A 21,633-nucleotide genomic window follows, 5' to 3' on the forward strand; every position below is an offset into this window, starting at 1 on the left:
GCTGCTGCAGCTGCTCCTGCTCCCCTCCTTTTTCTAACAAAACACTCCCAAGTGCAGTCTCTGTTTGAATTAGGGAAGTCTGTGGATATCCCTTACCACCAAGAGGTTGCAGTTCCTTCAAAACTGCTTTCTAATCTATGAAATAGAAGAAATCAGAAGCCAATATCAGACAAGCTCACTTTGAGCTTTTTCAAGAAGTCTGATTTCCAAAGTCCCAGAAATGCCTAAGCTGTCAAAACGTCTGCCACCAGCAGTCTTTAGATTTTGATGGTAATGATGAGTAGAACTATAGAATGGGTGCAGGCATTTTATGAATACTGTTTTCTTTATCTTCACAAAAACTTCATGCAGGAGTGGGTATCCACAGTTTACAGATAAGGGGACTGAGGCACCGTGAGGCCAAGTGTCTTGCCCACATTTTATATAGCTCATGAGTGTCAGGGTAAGAATGTGAACCAAAATTTGTTTGACTCTGAGGCCTGGACATTTTATCCCACACAATGCTGAGTGAATGACAAAATTTGTTACTTGTGTTTTCTAGTCTGGAGGTAATAGGAAAACTCTGAGATTTTGGTGAAAGTTGCTGTAGGACTTTGAACAATCAAGGAAGCCTGTTTCTCCTTATTAATAGGACCCCCATATTCTCTATTCTCTGATTTTTTACTTCCTTTTTTGACCTACTATCTTGAAAGAGAAGGTCGTATCTATTCTTCTTCCACAGTAATATATAAATCTTGGTGTGTGTGTGTGTGTGTGTGTAGGGGATACTTTTGGGAGAAAAGAAGGGAAAGGATCATATTACCCCCTATAAATTGCAAAAAATTGAGAAGGAATGTATTATAGAGAATTATTGTATGTCGTTAAGCCCTGAGGGGACTCAATGAGCATTTTCAGTAATCTGTTTACAATTCCATCTGTTTACTGAAGATTTGGCTTTTTGGCAGTTACTTGACCACTTCGGATTGTAAACTGATTCATCTGTCAAAGTCCAGCTTAAATTCCACACCCTCCTTCTCCCTTCTCCCTGTTTTACCACTCCCCTCACAGTGACATCTCCAAATTCCTGAAGACTAGGTTCTCAGTATCTTTCCTTTAGTATTTATATACTCCCATACTCAGCAAGGTGAGTTTTCTTTTTAAAAGCATTACCTTGTTTTTAGCTGGCTTGTGGATGCCCACTGGACACTGATTGCTTCCTTTACTTTGGTAACATCCCTCCTCCTGCATAACTAATGGGGAGCTGGTCTTTATTATTAGTTGATTCATTGGGTATAGTATCCTCTCCGTGGTTCTGTTTTTGTATTGTGAGTCTAAACAGATTGTTCTTCCCAAGACAGATCTTGAAATGTTTGGTGATCGTGATCATGCTTCCCTTCTCCAGCGCTTTCAACATTTTCACACGTGGCGCATCCCCTTGACCGTCTGTCTTCATCCATCCTGCTCTGAATTCAGTCCTGGCTGTCAACATTCACCCTTGGTGCCCAGAGCCGAATTCCAGTTCTGCCGTGTTTAGGATAATCATCTCCTCTTTCTGTGTGATATACTTCTGTGCCGCTTAATCTTCCACTTAGTTTTCTTGGCATCCATGTAGCGCTGTTAGCTTGTACTGACCGATTTGGCCAAAATCTCTTCATCTTTTTCATATGAACTTTACTCTTGCCAGGAAGCAGTCATCCTAAACATGGACAGCTGAAGTTTCTGAACTTCATCCCCATTCCTATTAAACTTCATCCTGTTAGTTTCAGTCCCTTAGGCCTCCCAGTGGAGAATTTCTTGAAGTGGATTATTATCCAAAATAGTCTGTTAGACTAAGTAAGGAAAATGATCTTCTGAGAAAAAAGTTCCTAAGCTTAAAAAAAAAAAAATCTAATCTTCCCAAAGAATGTTTCATGTTACCTTGTAGAGAAAACTTTGCATAGCCTAGTAGTTAAAGCCCCATAGTGTCCTCCTGTGGCATCTGTAGAGTTGTCACAGCTATGCTTTCTACTGCATCACTAGCCAAACTAGACTCCTTGTCCATCCCACTCCGTTCCCTGCACCTGCCTGGCTGTGTGGCATTGTTCACCAGGGCCTAGAATGCATATAATTCCTATCCCATCTCTGCCAGTCAGAATCCTGCACATCCTTCTCCTTGAGGTCTTTCTTGAACTTTAATAGGGAGTAATTTCTCCTTCTTTCCAGTTCCCAAAGCATGTACTGAATTCTACTTAATGAGTGAAGTATGGTGTGGTGATGAGAGCAGAGGCTCTGGGAATGGATAGGCTGTGTACAAATCTGGGCTGTACTCCTTAATAATGCTGTAATCATGGGCTAGTGAATTTTTCTCTTAAACCTCACTGTCACATCTGTAAAATGGAGGTAGTAGTGCCTACCTTATAGAGTTGTCATGAGAATTGAACTAGTTAGTGTGTGTAAAGTACTTAGAATGGTACCTGGTGCATAGTAACTGCTAATAATATTTGCAGGTGAAATCCAGAATAACTTATGGACACGGTTTTTTGAATCCTTAAAACATGGCTATCAGAGCAATATTTACAGATTCATGGAGAAAGAATATTAGAGAGGAACATTTTCTTAAGGAGGCATTGTGAGATGGTCTCCAGCTAGAGGCCAGACTCACAGCCCTTTTCATTTGCAGTTAAATATTAGTCAACATTTTTATAAGCACTGTGCATATTTACTTGTATCAAGTAGTGCACATAACCTGGAGAAATGTGGCCTTCGTGTTATGAACTGTGTTTATCAGCATTGCAATTAAAATAATTAATTGCTCAAAGCTTAATTTTAATTTGTGTGCCCATGGGATCATGCTAATTTGCATTTTACTTTGTACAGTATGACAAAAGGAATTTTGTAAAACATTTTTTTTCCTTTTATGAAGTATAATCTTTATTTCTTAGAAAAAACAAACATCATGGTTGAGCAACATCAGAAGCTCATGCGTTTAACTTTGGGCATTTATCATGAGGATTAGCAATCTGTAGCCTGATAACTCAATCTAATGTCAGTATTTATTGATGGTCTTACCAAGATCTTATGTTGGGCTAGGTAATATTGAGATGTTAAAAAGTAGAAGATGAAGTTTCTGTACTGAGGTATATTTGGAGATATAACCCAGTAAAGAAAGTAATAATATGAGGCAAATTCTAGTTCTGTACTCAGTGAATTACTAAGTCAGTGGTGTAGAAAACTGGGTAGTATAAAAGCCTCAACAAGATAGTTCTTAATTGCTACCAACCTATTTTAGTCCTCTTTCCAGACTGTCCCTTCAAGAACCTCTAAAAACTAAAGAACGCAAGCCTTGAGGACATCGTCAATTAACTGACAACAATATATTTGTACAAAGTGTTTCTTCTTGAAAATTTGCTCTAGATGTACCTGATGATGGGGTATTAGTGTAATAGCTAACAGATTGCCTTAATTAGTTCTGATAATAACCTTATGTTATTATCCCATTTTTTTAGACAAGGGGGAACCAGGTCTCAGAATGGACACATAAGTTACTACATCAGTAAGAGGTAAATCTGTGATTCAGTTCACACCAGCCCAACTGAAAAGCCCTCTTTCTTAACCACTATACTCTCTTGTTCCCCTTGACTCCTGTTCACCAGCCTACTTAAGGGATCCATGATTAGATTATTATGGATGAACCTCAGCAAATATGATTGGAGTGGGGGATAGAGGTGAATTAGAAGAGGTAAGCTAAGGCAAGTTGTAAAGAAACATTTATACCAGCTAATGGATTTGGAACATTCTACCAAACAGTTGGGTTAGCCTCATCCACTGAGTATTAACAAGAGAATGGCATTATCTAATTATTGTTTTAGCAACCTTTGCAAGTATATGTAAAGGATATTAAAATGGCAGGGAGCCAAATATTGAGAGATAAGTTAGGTGTGCAATAGCCTAGATATATCATAATATATACAACTAAATCAAAAAAAGATGGATTTGAGAGATGTATCTGAGGTAGATTTGGCCAAATTTGTGGACCTGTCCAATATAGTGGACAAAGAAGGGGGAGAAGTGAAAAATAGCAGGGTTGTAGTAATGCCATTCCTGAGGCTGGGGAAAAGGAGTGATTACAATTGGGAGGGGCTGAGTTTTAGACATGTAGAGTCAAACACATGAAGATGATTTGACATCCTGAACAGTCCGAGGTCAAGAGTGATCCGGCCAAAGATTAGAGAATCCTCCGCCAGTAAGTGAAGCCACAACAATGGATAAGGTCATGGGGAGGAGCTTGGGTGCCACAGGTAGACATTGGAAGAGAATGAGGAACAAAACCCAGGAGAGCCACCAGTATTGAAGGTATGACCCTCCTCAGTGGTGTTTTAATCTGATGGCTACCCTGTGGACTCTTTGGAGTTGGTATTTCCCAAGCCTCTGTCAACATTACTCTAAGCTGTTCTTTATGTTGACTTCCCTTGACAGGGGCTAAGCCATTAGCTGTTGATTGTTACTAGTATCACTCCCAGGCGACTGATCAGCTCCAAACTTGGGAAATAATTTGCTTTTTGTAAATTGACTAAAGATTGGTATAGTCTAGAGATAATGTATAACTCACTCATAAATCAGTTATTAGATGTCCTAGCTTTTCTTTAGGATATTTTTTCCCATAAAGTTTGCATATTACATTTCTAGTTTTAAAATAAATTAGTGCAGTGATGGAATGCACATGAAATGACGGACAATTCCTTAAATAGCTCCAGGTTTCTTGTGAAATGTCTTGAAAACTTGACTGGTGGCTTCCTCGGTACTAAAAATGTGAGTGCTTTGATTCTATTGTGGCATGCTCTCTTAGTAGTGAGTAGGAACTTCTCTAAAAACTGACCCATTGCCTATTCACAGACAGCTATTTAGCAGTCACCACTACATGAGAAGTAACAACACTGGGAGTATCCTGGGGGAAAAATACCCAAGGCACAGGGCAAAGAGTTTTGAATCTTGAGGTCCTACTACCTAAGTTTGAATCCTACCTTTTACGTTACATACCCATTACAGCTATGGGTCGTCAGATGAGTGACGAAATTTCTTTAAGCCTTTATTTTTTTTATCTTAAAAAGAAATTATAATAGTACCAATAATATTTTTCATAGAATTGTTGAGGATGTTCAACAGGTTTTACCCAGTATTGGGCACTGGGGAGTGTTTTATATAATGACTGAATATCAGTGCACATCAACTAGGGTTCCTTTCTTTCTTTTATTCTGTTTTAAATACCTTTGTAAGTGGCTGCATTCTCTGGAAATGTTTTTATCAGACTTTCCTGAATATAATACAGTTCCTAGCTAGATGGTACTGTGAATATTAGATTCTCTGATATTAGGGGATATGGGACTATCACAGCGGTTCATTCTAATGCATTTAGAAGACTATACTTTTTTAGGGTTCCCTCCCTTTCTCTTACGGAATCGCCGCTTCACATCTGTCAGCAAATCGCTGGCCTAACTCTGCAGCTTAAGCAAGGGTCAGAACATCTGAATCCGTCTGCTGATATGGTATGTTCATTTCCTTTCTCTCCAGCGCAGGTCTCAAGGAATGTTGCCTGAGTTTTATAGTAGAAGTTTTTCATTTAATGTTCTTGACATACGGGCATGGAGACATAAGAGCCCAGGCCTTTTTGTAGGCCATTATAAAAATCATACTTAGTTTGGGCCTGGGTATTATTGAAGAGTGCACTGCGTACTGCATATAAAAACAACCCTACATCATGTTGTCAGGGAAATTCCCCCAAATTGCATATTAAGATAGATATTAAAGCTCTGCAAGTAAGCAGAGGTGTCCTCTTTGGGCTGCTGATCAGGGTTGTGGAACTTGCATGATAGAATATGAATAATAGGGGCACCTGGGTGGCTCGGTTAAGCATCTGCCTTCGGCTCAGGTCATGATCCCAGGGTCGTGGGATTGAGCCCAGCATCGGGCTCCCTGCTCAGCAGGGAGTCTGCTTCTTCCTCTCCCTCTGTCCCCCCCCTCCACTCATGCTCTCTTGCTTTCTTTCTCTCAAATAAATAAATAAAATCTTCAAAAAAAAAAAAAGAGGGAAGAAAAAGAAAATGAATCATAGCCCTGACAAGCTAGACGTTTTCAGGAATTGCACATGTGTCTCATACTTCCTTGGGTAGAACCAGATGCAAGAGGCTTTACCATTGCAACTACTTGGTTTTCACAAACTGAATAGGAACACTGTGTTTATATTCTGGGCTCTCCATGTTGTTTTCATCAGAATTCTAGAAAGTTTCAGTATATAACTCCCATGGTACAGGTATACTGTGATCCCCTGAACAGCCATTTATGAACAATATCTGCCCTGATTCTAGGGCAAAGGTCACATTCAGTTGCTCACCAGTCCTTGTGGAGAGCAGAAATATTTGCCTTGTCTTGTATAGCATTTTAAACACCCTCATTATTGGGAAAATGGGTTAATTAATGGTGAAAATGCATTTGTCAAGACCTGATGCAGACTCCTGACATTTCTTTATTGCTTCAAAATTACTCTGGCCAATGTGCATCTTTCTAACAAATCTCTGGCAGAGATTCAGTCATCTTGCTACAGTAGTAAATCAGAGAACCCAAAATGTCACTGACATGGAACCCAAGAGTCCCTAGTTTATATAAGAGATCCTTATGAACTGGAATGGTTTGGGAAACTGTAGAAGAAATAAGAAGCTGGAGCAAGATGTTAGAAAGGAGAGGCAAGCAGAAGGGGCAGGGCCCTCCTGTCAGCAGTGGGGCTGGCAGCACGTTCACACGTGTGAGCAGGGGTTGACGGTGCCTTCCACCTCTCAGGCAGGACCAACAACCTGCATGGGCCCTGGTGCTTCCAGGACCCCACTTTTTGAGCATGGGCTAGACCTAGGAAGCCATCCCACCTGTAAATCAGAGCTCAAGTAAGATCCCAGGTCAAGGCCAGATGGCCAGCCAGGATCTGCTTCTCCGGTGTTTGCAGAAGTCAGACTGTGGAGCTGCTGCTTCTGGATAGAATTTGACCTTAACTAAATATTCACATATAACATTTAAGCAATGGAAGCTGAGGAAAATCAATCAGTCTTGTAATGCACATGAATTTCACAGTCACGGAATATAATTTTCTTCATTTCTGGCAACTAAATTTATATTCTAACTCTAATTCCCCATTTCTGACAGATAGCAGAAAAAGTTAATCTAGTCACAGCCACAGCCGGTCTGCTCCATTCAATTTAGCGCTTTCTAAGTTGCTTCTGGTTAAGATTTAGGAATATTCAGGATCTTTCTGTCCATCCCCCTCCTTATTGGATGTTGCTTTAAGGAGTACTGCTCTAGAGGCAGTCAGGGGACCTGTGTTCTGGATCAGCACCCTCCCCTTCCCCTGACTTCTCAGAGCCCCAAACTGATGCCCTGACCCTGATGGGATTGGGTGAGGAGCCTCTGGGATGCCTACGTGGTTCTGTGGGCATGGGTGTGCCTCCTGCCTGGCTCCCTATTAGTGAACTACCCACTTTGCAGCCCCTGCTATGAGGACCTTTATCTCCAGCCAGAAGGAGAGTCAATCAATCTCCTCTTTCTGCCAACTCAACTCAGCACCCCTAGACAAGGCAGGCTACTCCTGACCTCGACTGCCTTCGCCCAGCAAGCTCATCCCTACTCATTCATCCTGCCCTTGCCACATGGGATGTCTCTGCATCTGTCTCCCTTAATAATGAAAGAAGGGAGGCAGGAAGCAAGCAAGCATTTTGCCAGATCCTCCCAAACTTCTGGGGGGAAACCTGTGATGACCCCCAAATCCCACCCTAATAGATTTGGGCTTTATTCTGGGGGTGGGGCACAGACTGCGTGTTCTCTAATTGCCTATAAAGCTCTTTTTCCTCTCCAGATTTTTCCCTTCTTCCCAGGGTAGTAAACACACACACACACACACACACACACACACACACACACACACAAAACTAGTTCTGCCAGTTCATATCTCTTTTCAAAACAACTTTTGTCTCTCATTTGAACTAGAACCAAGAATTTGGAATCTTTGTTTGCTTTTTTTTTTTTTCTTTTCTTCGCCTGACAGTTACCCCTGGGGCCAGTGGTGAACTGACTATACCATATCTCTTGGAATATGGGTTTAGGGAAGGGGGTGAAAGTGGTGAGGAGGGGCAGAGCCAGTCAACATTATATCATATCCTGGCAAAGGGCACCCTGAGCTGACTCATCATTCTGGGTCCACATTGGGCCCTCACCTCCTTGAGGTACCAGGCGTTTGGGGCTGACCTCCACACCTGGGCAGGACCGCTGTATAGCCCCCACTGCTCCTGATGAGGAGCGTCGCACACCCCTCTGGGCGGTGAGAAGGCACTGGGTTTTAGGGTAAAAGGTAGGGGTTTTTAACGTGTTAAGAATCCAAATATGAAGATGTTGTCTTTTCCATTTCTTAATGTTTTCCTAAGAGCCTTGATGAAGAATCTAATACGTGTATGTACATGTATATATTCACACACACACACACACACACACACACACACACACACACACTTATAGTTGGCTTTATCTACCAGACTTCTGGTTGGGTTTTCTTAGGAACTGACTATCTAGTCATAGTGCTTACTGTTTCTGGTTTTCCTTGGGTCTGCTTTCTTCCCCAAATCTTGGAAATCTACCAGTGGTATTGCATCTAAATTCTAAAAAGACTTTGGAGGATTTTCGGCAGCGTGCTTCTGAAACCAGAGTGAAGGCTGGTCTTCTTGTCTGCCCTGGACCCCAACCTGCCAGTCCTGTTTCTCCAAGGTCTGTAGGGGCCACTATATTCTTAACTTCCTGAGCTGGTCTTTTAATGGTTTCCCAGCACTTCCTTTATGCCTTTGCCTCAGGCATTTTAGCTTGTTTTTCTTTTATCTTTAAAGCTGCCCCTACTTACCAACCCCCTTGAGGTTCTTTTCTTTCTAAAGATTGCCTACAGAAACAACACAGACTCATTGCAGTCTTTTATCCTGTAGCCCCCTTAAACATGGCCAGAGTCAGTTTTGAGGGTATTTACTTTTAACAGTAGGGAATAGTGAATAGCTAAATTGGTCAGAAGTTCCTCTCTGGGATAGCTCCCTGTGCCGTCCAGTGTACTCTCCCTTCCTTCTGTGCTCTGGAGGTCATTTACAACCCCCCTCACCCCCCTTGCCCTCTAGGTCCCAACTGGGTCTGGCCAGTGGGAGGTACAGCAGGGCTTCAGAAGGGAGGACAGGAGTGAGACTTCTCACTCCCTGGGAAGTGTCTGTGTTCTTCTACCCAAGATACCCAAGAACACAGCTGTTTTCATGTCCTACTAGTCCTGTTTCAGCTCCAAAGTTCTTTAATTCTGGTAACCTCTCCCTCCTTTTCCCTCTTTTGGTCTGGGGCTGGTGATGGCTTCTCCTCCCAGTTGCTAGCCTTAAAGGCCTTAACTTTTTTCTTGCTGGCATCCCCTAATGCTGCTCACATCTTAGTAAAATCTCAGTTACTCTGTTTAAATTTGTTACCTGCTTCCTCCCGGGACCTTGATCGAATCTATGCAGTTAGCGATGTTAGAGCACAGGTTCTGGGTGCCTTGCTACTTGAGGTGTATCTAAATTGTGGCCCAGCTGTATTTGTAACTCCTGGGAACTTTGTTAGAAATGCAGACTCTTAGGTTCTGCCCCAGACTTCCTATGTCAGAAGCATTTCAACAAGATTCCCAGGTGATTTCTCTGCACCTTAAAGATTGAGGGGGGAGCCTGGGTGGCACAGCGGTTAAGCGTCTGCCTTTGGCTCAGGGCGTGATCCCGGCGTTATGGGATCGAGCCCACATCAGGCTCTTCCGCTCTGAGCCTGCTTCTTCCTCTCCCACTCCCCCTGCTTGTGTTCCCTCTCTCGCTGGCTGTCTCTATCTCTGTCAAATAAATAAATAAAATCTTTAAAAAAAAAAAAAGATTGAGAAGCCCTGCTCTAGAGATAAGTTTCCTCCTAAGGGAGTAAGTGGCCAGGAGCCCTGTTGGGTTTAAGTTTGCTACTTAAAATATCATCTCTTTCATTTCTGGGGAAAGCCCATAGCTCCCCTTGCTTCTCTTGCCCTGCTTTCAACCTGCACCCTATCTTGCATCCCATGGCAAAGCTCACATCCCTTGTACCCCTCTTCTTATCTGTTCACCCGTTCTAAACTCCAAGTGTGTGCTGTCATAGGTGTTAAGGATACAAAGAATAAGGCAACACACGCCTGCCCTCAACTGGATTATTAAAGGAACGAAGACCTGTTCATAGTCACTGTCAAGACAGCAGGAGGTACGTGCTGTAACAGAGATGGGACAAAATGAGGTGGAAACAAAGGCCAAAGTTATCAAAATTAAGTATGAATATGCTTGGTGAATGTGAGGAAGTCCCTTCTGTAAAATCCTATGAAAGCATTGTGTTTCTGATTCCAGTCACACTTGACAACCTTGAGTAAAGATATCTGATTGTAATCCCCTGTCCTCAAGCTTCATCCTCACGTCACACTTGACAAATAGCAGTGTCTCTCCGAGGAGCAGCCGGCCGTCTGTGGTCAGGGCCGTTTGTGTGGAGGCAGCTGCTGAGCAGCAAGTGCTTAGAGGCAGCCAGAGCCCTAAAGGCATTAAGGAGCTGGGTTTTTTTCCAAAAGGAAATTCATGGAGAAAAAAACCAACTGATTACCTCATAAGCCGTCCTTGGAATTAATTTCAGTGCTTGTTAAAGGAACTAAATCCCCTTTTCATAAAGGTTCTCATAGGAGTTCCTAATTAGGCCCCCATCTTTGGTCACCTGTAAGCAACACTCCCATTCACGTGTCTGCATAATTCATGTAAATGAATTAACACACATTCCAAATTACCCAAGCAAAGTGGGGATAGTTTTTATACCATTATGAAATTTTTTTTTAAGTGAGATATTGGCTTAAGCCTGTGAATATTGACCTAACCATTCATTCGTTCATTCATTCAAGAGGACCAGGGTGTTACTCAAAACATACTCTTCATCCACAGTTTTGCTACCTGTTCCTGGCATTAGAACTGAGTGATAGAGAAAAGATGTCGTCATCATTCTGGATTCTTGAACTTCAGCGCTCTCTCCTTTGGCCCAAATGATGCCTTAGGCTAGCACATGTTGCTCCCTGCTCCCTGCTTCCTCTGCTGGTAAGCAGCTGGAATTTGGGTTGACTTCTGTCACCACTTACAGTTGATTGTGACTCTGTTGTTCTCATATCCCTGGTTTGTCATAGTCCTTACCATATGGGAAATAACTGAACCAACCAGTAGCTTCTGAGAATTCCAGAGAAGTTGACAGAGAAGAAAAACTAAGAAAGGGGCGTTATTCTGCTCTTAATCTATAAACAAACTTCCATGTTAATGTGAGTATTAGAGAAGGTGGAAATCTTCAGGTTTTGCTTGGTTTTCCAATTGCTAGTACTACCCAGTACTAGGTTATGGAATCAACTTAATAGGTTGCTATCAGCATTAAAAAAATGGAATAGAAAAGGAAATATATCAGAGTACATCACACATAATGAGTCTTTGATGAAGTTTATATTTGTTGCATGTATGATGTATATGTGTGTGTTGGATAGATATATATTTCTGATTTGGGTCAAGGTTAAAAATTTTTTGAAAAATACTCCCCTAGGAGATAACACAATGTTTAAAATAAGGAGAAGTCTTACTGGAGGTTGATGGTGGGGAGAAATCAGGAGTAGGCGCTTGTCTTCAAATGGAGGGGGAAAGAAAAGTCAGTTAAACAAAATAGCATTTTGAGATCAAGTGACCAGGATAATGATTTCTGGAGTTGCAGCTTCACTGCACTGTTATCCACTATTGGTCACATGCTTATACTATTGTATGCTTATTATATATAATATGCTTTTGCATATATATATATATATATATGCTTATTATAAATTTTCCGGTTTTTTACCATTTCATTTTCTTTCCCCCGCCTTTCTCTAGTTTTTAGTAATGATTTTTTTTGGAAAAACTATCCTGATCAGATACTCTTAAAGAAAAATTTAAGAAAAATTTCCTAACTATGCCAGCATCTGAAAAGGAGTAAATGTTTATCCAAGTCAGGGCAGTTGGCTACATTTAGGGTAAAATGTGAGAACTCAGAGGAAAGCAACCCTCAGGAAGGGAAAATTGGAACTCAGTTTACCCTGCCAGCCTCACTTCCCAGCCCAGTGTCCCCACTGTTGTCCCTCTTCTACCCTTCTGTCACTCGCCCACCAGAATGCCTTCTTAGTGTGACTGATCAGTGTTCTCTTAATTCTTCAAGACCATTATTCCATTGTTCCTGCTATTGATAGGTGAATCCCTGAAAAATAATGTAAGATTGTACCATTTAAAGTATGATCAAAAGGCTTAGAACACATTCTCCCCACAGCAGGAACTGCCATTAAAAACTATTAAAATTCAGCCAGCCATGGGGAAAAAAAAATCCCTATAATTTTCTTCTTAGAGCTCAGTTTGTTATCATAAAATTTTTTATTCTCCAAGTTTTTCCTTTGGCCTTAACATGTCGAAATATGATGTTGGAATATAGTATTCCACTATGATCACTTATTCGGGTTTGAATTTTGAATTGAAAATGCATTTTGAGAATACGGGAAAAAAATCAACTAAAATAAAAATCAACTTGAGTGAAGAAGTTCTTTAAGCTATGTTACTATTTACTTTTCTCTGATACCAAGTGTATGTTATTTGCTCTCACTTTTTAGGAATGAGATTAACAATGACAATAATCATGAAGATACTCATTTCCTTTTAGGGATGCAGTCTGCAGTTGGGGAAATTGTTTTCGTGTAGATTAGGGATTCCCAACAGTGAGAGTTTTTAAAAAATAGTGATATCTGGGCCCCAGCTCATCTGGAATATATAGCCCAGGCATTAAATTTTGAGAAGTTGTAATGTGCAAAGAGAAGGTACCTTGAATATTACTCTGGCGTCTTATCTTCCCATAGGTGTTCCCATGGGTGTTTTGTTTTACTGCTCAAAAACACAGTTAATCGGAATTTTGATTCTTTATGAAAGGTGTTAGGCATAGTTCTCAAAGACTTCTGTATTTCAAATACAAAGGCACAAGAGATTTTTTGATGTAATCGTTTAAACCATCTTTTCTAACAGTATCCAACAGTTATCCTTCACTGCATAACCCATCTGTCATTTCCTCTTCATAACTAACTTGAGTAGTTCTGCTTCTTTCAACACACCCTGGTTCCTTCTGCCTTTTGTCTAGGCAGAAACTGCAGCCCGGCTGTAGTTTCTCCAGGCCAGCTGCTTATCCGAGGTGCTTGCTGATTTTCTTCCTACAGCTTTTGGCTACGTTCATTAATTTGGTCATTCATCAAATACTTTCTGAGTGCCAGACTTCGTGTCAGGGCTTGGGATACAATGATGACTAAGACACAGTATTTTCCCACAAAGAGGAATTTCTTCTCTTTGGCCATTTCTCTCTTATGCCGAGACATAAGTGCTAAAATAGCGTATCCACAACTCTATTTGGGAGGAGAGTGTAAATGGCTCCTAACTGTCAGCAAAAGCTTCAGAGAGGTAATGGCACTTGAATTGAGTCTTAAAGGATAAATATGTTACTTGACCTGGCAGCAAAGGGAAAAAAGGGACATTCCCGTCAAAGAAAACAGCCTTGCAAACAGCCTTGCAAAAATGCCATAGTCCATGGCTTGTTCAAGCAAAGGTGGGAAGGTCTGTGTTGGTGACGAATTGCAGGGGTCAAAGCTGAAAAAACAGACTTGGAGAGAGGCTGTCCGACCTTTTTATGACATGCTTACTCATTCGCTCCTGGACCTTTGCACGGTAGGAAGCCAGCAGAAAGGAACTCTGTGAACAAGTCCACACTTTGGACGAGATCGGGCGCATTCAGGGTGGTATGGCCGTAGACCAAGTCCACACTTCGAACAGATTCATTTCATAGTAGCCTGGAGGATGGACTGAAGAGCAAGGAAACAGGAAGCAAGGGAAGTGCAATAGGAGGGTGAACTATGGTACAGGCACCATTGACAAGACTTGGAAAGGACTTAAAGTAATTATAGGAAAAGCATGAGCCTTGTGGAAAATCTGAAAGATCACAGAAAAATATTAAGAAGAAAATACAAATAATTTATAATTGTTTCATGAGAGCCATTAGTGATTTGTTCCACTTTTCCCTGCACATTTTATATGGTTAAGATAATTTTAGATCCCAATTTTTCATTTAACACTATGAAAAGCATTTATTGTTATAATAAAGACACTCCATTAGCATAATTTTAATGGCTACAGAGTCATTTCTGTATGGATGCACAATAAGAAACCAAATCATTCCTTTTAGTTGTTTCTGGATTTTCATAAATAACTCTATATTTAACATTTTTGTGCATTGAGTTGCCTAAAACTATTATTTCCTTTTTTTTTAAGATTTATTTATTTGAGAGAGAGAGACAGAGAGAGTGTGGGGGAGGGGGGCAAAGGGAGAGGGAGAGAGAAACTCAAGCTGACTCCATACTGAGCATGGAGTCTGAAGTGGGCGGGGCTAACTCTCACCACCCTGAGATCAGACCTGAGCCGAAACCAAGAGTTGGATGCTTTACCCAACTGCACCACCCTAAAACTATTATTTCTATAGGCTTATAACTTAAGTAGAATTGATGTGTTAAATCATACTGATCATTAAGACTTTAATGCTGCTGTATTGCATTTCAGATAAAGTATAAAAACTTGTGCTTTAGATTTGAGAAATATTCAGGATACAGGATAATTTGGTTGGATTTGGTGAACAATTGCTTTAGGAGAGTAAAAAATGATAAGCCGGTCTAAAATGATCCCAGTTTTCTAATTCGGCAGACTTGGTAAACTATATCACCACCAGCCAAGAAAAATGAGAATACAGGAGGAACAGACTTTGCAGGGAAGATGATGAGCTCTTTTTGGGGCTAGCTGCATTTGAGAGACTGCACTGGTAGAAAACCCAAGTAGTACACAGTGGGCACTGAAATGTGGTGTGAAATTCAGCGAAGGGGGTGCAAAACTCATAGTCTCGATTTGTGAGCAGTTTGGCAAATAAGTGTTGGTCAAAGTCGTAGAAGAGGAAGAAATAAATCAGTAAGAATAGAGTGGTGTGTGGGGGGGTGAAACTCAGGGGAGCATTGCTGCTTTTAAGAGCCAGGCACAAGAGTTGCTAGGGAAATAGATGCAGAATGTTTAGGGAAACCAGGAGTTAGCATTGTTACAGAAGCCAAGAGTGAGAGATTTTCCAGAAAAGAAAAATGATCTACAACCCTGGCTGTCAACCCTATCAGACACATTATCTCCTTGGTCATTTATAGATATTTATAGATAATATACCAATGCACATAATTTAAAAATCAATATAATAGCCCAACTGTAATATAAAGAACAAAAATGGAACTACATTTTATGTAGAATTTTGATATGTCAACATTGGGGTGTGACTAAAGGAGATGACACAAGGAAGGAGTTAAATGGTTGCTCTGATATGTAGAAGTACCATGGATGGGGATACTACAGGTGGAGACCAGTCCACCTGAGCTGGATCGTTGCACATGACATAATTTCTAGAATGATGGATACTCAAAGTACAGTTTTTCTTCAACTGACACTATAATTGTGTTGCCGGAAAATTCACTATATAAAAAAGACTATCACTGAATCAGGCTCTAGGTTTCAATGAGTATAAACAGGTCTTTCAGCTGTGCTGAATATCCAGCAGACTATTTGAAAGTCATAGGTGACACAGGACTATCCACTGTGTTGTAGGACTCCTAGCATTCTTGGCACTGCTGATTAAATACCAGCAAGAGCCCCAGTCATTGCAATTATCAAAAAGCTCTCCCACAGCATTCCAGAACACTCCCTATGGAGTGACACAGTCCAAGAGAGAAGCATAGGTTCACAGTGTCAAATGGCCTCCTTCGTCCTTAGAGTTCTTTAGTCTTTAAAGTTCTGGCTAAACAAGAAATGGAGGGGAAATAACATAATGGTATAGTAATCATGACCTCTGTAGAATTGTGTGGTTCTCCTTCCCTAATCAAATGATAGAGTTTTTCCACTGTTTGTACATAAATTGCTCCAATCCTTTCCTTCCTCTCTCAACTATAGGTTCTTAGGTTAATTCGTTAGACACACAGTGTTGCAGTTCTCCTTAGCAATGGCTCTAATCTAGCCAGTTTTCAGCCTACTTATACACAAAATCTGTTCCTTTAAAGCTGCTTCCAGGCTGATGCGTATAATTACCTGATTCAAACTTGTATTTTAAACATTAAGCAGAACATAATGAAGATCTTGAAAGAAATGCCTCAGTTATTCTGGGTGATTTTTGTGTCATTTATACTGATCATTTTGGGTGCAAAAGCTTTCTATATGTCTTCCAGAAAGACCATTCAGTTTTAAGCCATGTGACCTTGGACAAGTCACTTAACATCTGGGGCTTCTCTTTCTTCATAGTTAAAATACTTACGAGATATGATAAATGTGAAACCCTAAAATACCATAAAGTACATGGTCCATACTTGTTATGGACCACGGTTTAATACAGAAGACCGTGGCATGTGAGAGTAGGTAAGGTCTACTTAAGCTCGAAGCAATGATAAATGAGGGAAGTTGTTTCTCTAGTGTATCTGAACTTTAAGTGTTCAGACCATGGATGCTCTTCTTATATATACCTCTATTTCATTTCATGCTTATTTTTCCTTCTTTCTGTATTCCCATGACGAAAGGAAATGAGCAAATTTGGGGTGGATAGAAACAGTGTGGAAGAAAAATGAAATGTAGGATTTTGGAGGTTATGTTCTGAGTGGAAGAGAATAAAAAGTCGCAGTCAGTTTTCTGGGAACTGTTTAAATGACTTTCCCTACTCTCCTTCCTTCCCCCACTTCAGTTCCAAGGGAAGCCATATTGTGAATTGTAAAACACAGCATGCGTTTCTTGGCGGTGACATTTAAAAGGTGGTAGGTTACCCTCTGTTTGCTTTTATGGGTAAAGGATGTATATTTCATTCTAATATGCTGAAGATTTGATCTAGACTTGTCTAGACCCATGAAGGTTAGGGGTAATTAAGAAGGACATTAGAAAATATAATTGACAACATAAATGGAAAATGTTACACCCAGACTCATTCATCATGGTGAGAATGTCCTGGATTACTTGCTCAAGCCTCTCTTCAGTCATTCATGCTACAGTTATTAAGGGGAGAGAGAGGTTATAGTTTGTAAATCCTATACAATCATGAAATTAATTAATGAATTAATTGTATTAATTCTTTATTCATTTTCAGTTAGGAAAAGCAAAAATACTAGATAACAAACACTGTTAAGCTATTTTTCCACTTAAATCAAATAGTGTTTCTCTTTAAGAGAATGTATGGGGGGGGGGGTATGGTGTGCAGTCCTAGACTTGAGATGTTGCAAAATAGATATACAGAAAACTAATTGTTCTTAAAATAGTTGCCAAGTTTGTTCTTGTTCTTTGTTCAGTTTCATAATAGAATGGCAAGTTTTGTTCAAATCCATTTTTTCCTTCACAATGTGATAAATAAATCACAGTGGCTTTTGCTTAATAATTTTTGCCCAACTTCAGAAATGCTAGAGAAATTGCCATTTTTGCAGATTGGTTCATTGACCTTTGGCATGTAATAGGAAAATAGGGCAACAGCCTTTTGCACTGCAGAGGGGTCTTAGAACTAACCCATCCTGCCAGAAGGAGCTTGACCCTCCACTGGGTGGTGACATTGTGTTGCTGTTGGGTCGCTTGCAAGGCATAGCTATACTCCAGTAATTTTGTTGAGGAACACATTATTTTCCTTAAGTTGTGATATTAAAAATTCACCATGGTTTTCAGTTTTTCTTGTACATTCCTTAGATTCACTAATGGGTCTAGTTTATTAGACCTTTATTTCAAATCTTGCTTTTTGTTCATTCAACAGAACTTGAGCCTCTATATGTAAAAATGCACACATTTTAAAATCACATGACCATTTTAACTTTTCAATTACACTTTTTCCTAAGTGAACAAAGGAAGATCAAGCAGCTTTAAACAGGCTTTCTTAAGAGATCAACTGAAACATTGAAATCTTATTCTCTCAAATTGCCATTAGGGAGATATGCCATTGCATATTTGTTTTATTAAAGACTAATTTTCTAAACCAAAGAGTGGAGCTCAGAGCACTCTTCTCTCTAGATGAATGGGCCTGAATAAAAGGATTCAGACTCAGAGTATGAGAAAAGCAGTAGTAAGTTTTAACTGAGCCTCCCATTCTTCCCAAGGTCCAGCAAGGAGAGTCAGGTCTTAGAGTGTCTCACAGTTCCAGGAGACACAGCCTGTGTTCACAGTAGAGAAACGGGGAGGGTGTCGTTCTAACAGCCATGGCTCCTCAGGAAATGGTCTGTTCTCGTGATCTGGAGAAGACAAGGGATCTCTCTTATTGTGTCCTAGGCGAGCGCACAGCAGCACCCTGTGGCCCACACATGTTCATTTGTTCTGGCTCAGGGTTCAGCAGATTTCCTTTAAAAGGCCAGATGTAAATATTTTTGGCTTTGTGATCCCTAAGATCTCTTTTGTAACTATTCAACTCTGCCACTGCAGCACAAGTGACCATAGACTATACTCAAGCAAGTGGGAGTGGCTGTCAGTAAAGCTGTCTTTTTAAGAAGGCAGCAGCAGACTGGATTGTCACTGACCCCTGCTTTAGGTCATGTTCCACCTTTTTATTGGGCTAGCTGGGCATAGCCTGCCCCTTAAGGTGAGAGGAGGCATTTGGGGTGACCAGATATTTGTAGGTTGGGCCTCCCTAAGCACTTGTGGAATCCAGACCACTGCCTGGGACATCCTAAGGAAAGTTTTAAAACATATAACCAAGTGACAGTTATACCCTTATATCACGCGGAACATTGGAGTCTAAATTCAAATATAACAGGTGGCAACGCCAAGCTATCATATCTAAGGCCTGTAGGCATTTTCTGTGTTTGGGGACAGTCTGATAAATGGATGGATAGAAGTGCTTAACAAAATGTATAGTAGCATGCAAGGACAATATTCCAGGTATTTAATAACTCTTAGAAAGGTCCAGATACAAGAACAACAGACCCTACGAGTAGACAGCCAGTAAGGCTCTGCTGGCACTCACTCCCCAGAAAGAAGCTCTTGATCAATGGTAGCACAGTGTGCACATGCGCACACCCAGATAGCTATGTATGGGTGAAAATATCCACATACGTCTATTCATTTTTTCAGAGAATATAGAGTCCACATGGGCTTACCTTTCTTCATTACAAATCTTCACCTTCCCTCTCTGTATACCTGACTGAGAAAAACAGGACTTCGGCTAAGCTCAAACCCATGCCTTTCTGCCCCTTGGCAGCCTAGCTCAGTCCCCACTGTCCCTTTCTTTACAGATCAGTCTTTTTCTCCTAAAAGCTTCTTGCCCCCTGCCTTCAAAGATGCTTCCTCTTCTAAATCAATAACCACTTATTTGCATACAACTTTCCTATTTGACATGTTAATCATTTTCTGCAGAAAAAGTAGGGAGTCATGCTGGCTAAGAAATTCAGTGGTAACCATCTCACTACACTTCTTTTTTCTTTTTTTTAAGATTTTATTTATTTATTAGAGAGAGAGCATGAGCAAACCGGGGTGGTGGAGGAAGGATGGGGAGGAGCAGAGGGAGAGGGAGAAGCAGACTCCCACTGAGCAGGGAGCCCCATGCGGGGCTCCAACCCAGGACCCTGAGATCATGACCTGAGCCAAAGACAGATGCTTAACCTACTGAGCTACCCAGGCACCCCTTCACTGCACTTTTTTAAAGTTAATCTGTTTTTCTCTCTTTTTTTCCTTTCTAAATTCTGTTAAGTTCAGCTTTGTTGTTTGCTTTTCAAAAATACCTCATTACAATTTCCTATCGGTCTTATAAAGAATGAGATTGGCAAGTTAACCTGTTTAATATAGTCCCATCAGACCTTCAGTGAATGAAAGGAGAAAAGTCCCATGTCTTTCTGAATCTGCCTATTTGTCTTTCTTTCTTCTTTTCATGTATATATAGACACAAAATCTTCTGTGATTTTACATTTCATTCAAACTTAATTTAAAAGTTTAAGTTTAAGAAATAAATGGAAAATGAGAAACAGACATTGGCCAGGGTGGCTGCTGGCGGAGAGCTCTAGAAACCGATAATGGCAATAAAATAAGGTTTATCCAGGCAGACTTCAGAGCTTAGCAGAGGGGCCAAATTTGCCTTTGTCCAGTAAATATTTATTGAAAGTAAATAGACTTCGGGGGCCTAATGGGTCTCTGCCTGTTTGTCTGGTAGGGTTCAGGTGTTATGTAAGGTTAACTTTTTGCATAAGGTGTATCCGTTTCAAAATCTGTCCTGTTTGTGTAAGACAGCTCCCCCCACCCCTTTTGGCATCAATATGCCCCTCCTGAAGCAAGACTTTAGAAATGGAAAAAACCTAGATCATTTCGATGCTTTTTGGAGTTTGTTCTCTGTCACTTTGAGACTGGAAAGGAAAAGATGGCTGTCAAGTCCTGGATCCCTGCAGAGCCAAGGCTTTAGAATGTCCTCTGAGGCCAGTATCATCCTGGCAGTTGTCTCTGGAACAGTACATACAACTTAAGAACTCTGGATTTCCATGAACGTTTATGTGGTATTTCTCCCCCTCTCCACTTCCCCAGTTTTCTGTTTCCTTTTCTGTGCCGTAATAGCATAGCTTTGTTATCTTTTGAGAGCTGGCACTGCCTGGAACTGATTTCTACAATTTGGAGGTCTTTGAGAGAGAGGAAATTAGAGAACAGTGATTAACTTCAGATAATGGTTTATAAAAACAAGTTTTTGTTTTTGTTTTTGTTTTTTTGTTTTAATGAAACCTTGAGCTTAAAGGAAAAGCGTTAAACTTGGAAGAAAGAAGTATTTATTTTGTTTAATAAAATTCAGAATTTTCTAGACATAAAAGAAATTATAAAATGATTAAACCCATAAAATAATTTTCTTTTTCTTTTTTTTTTTTTTAAAGATTTTATTTATTTATTTGACAGAGATAGAGACAGCCAGCGAGAGAGGGAACACAAGCAGGGGGAGCGGGAGAGGAAGAAGCAGGCTCCCAGCGGAGGAGCCTGATGCAGGACTCGATCCCAGGACCCTGGGATCATGCCCTGAGCCGAAGGCAGGGGCTTAACTGCTGTGCCACCCAGGCGCCCCCATAAAATAATTTTCTGAAACATGTTTCTTTAATACAACTTTCATTTAAAAAGGGATTTCCCTATATACCTACTATTCATCCATCTTTATACATTTAATATTTACTTGGATGAAACAGGCATTATGTGAGGACGTATGATATACTGGATGTCAAAATAAATCTAATGTAATTTCTAATTTCAGGTAGGTTTTAAAAACCAGTTTAGGTGAGTCATATCTTCAAGTCTATAATACACTATGGTAAGTGGCATACGTTGGCAGATAATTTTCATCTGGTAAGATCAGGGAAAGTATCTTAGAGAAAGTGGTACTTACTTCTTGGTTTACACATCATCTCATTTTTCTCTCAACAATGTGTACAGTTTTCTTCTTCGGTAAGGTGTTCGAATCATTAGCCCATTATAAAAATTCAGTTGTTTTATTATTATTACAGTTTGAAAGTTCTTTCAATATGCT

The 21,633-nt window shown here is 40.5% G+C and overlaps 1 protein-coding gene across 7 annotated transcripts in view; it reads left to right on the plus strand.

Annotated features, from left to right (window-relative positions):
• ARHGAP28 (Rho GTPase activating protein 28) overlaps positions 1 to 21,633 on the plus strand; it is a 197,596-nt gene that overhangs the window by 57,131 nt on the left and 118,832 nt on the right. The window contains exon 1 of one of the 7 annotated variants that reach the window (XM_048218526.2): positions 9,975 to 10,254. The exons of the other annotated variants lie outside the window; for them this stretch is intronic. The gene's annotated coding sequence lies outside the window, so the exon portion shown is untranslated. Of the gene's footprint in view, positions 1 to 9,974; positions 10,255 to 21,633 lie in introns of those variants that run through there. 7 annotated transcript variants of the gene reach the window in all.

This window comes from Ursus arctos, unplaced genomic scaffold (assembly GCF_023065955.2).
Source record: "Ursus arctos isolate Adak ecotype North America unplaced genomic scaffold, UrsArc2.0 scaffold_17, whole genome shotgun sequence".
Taxonomy (NCBI): domain Eukaryota; kingdom Metazoa; phylum Chordata; class Mammalia; order Carnivora; family Ursidae; genus Ursus; species Ursus arctos.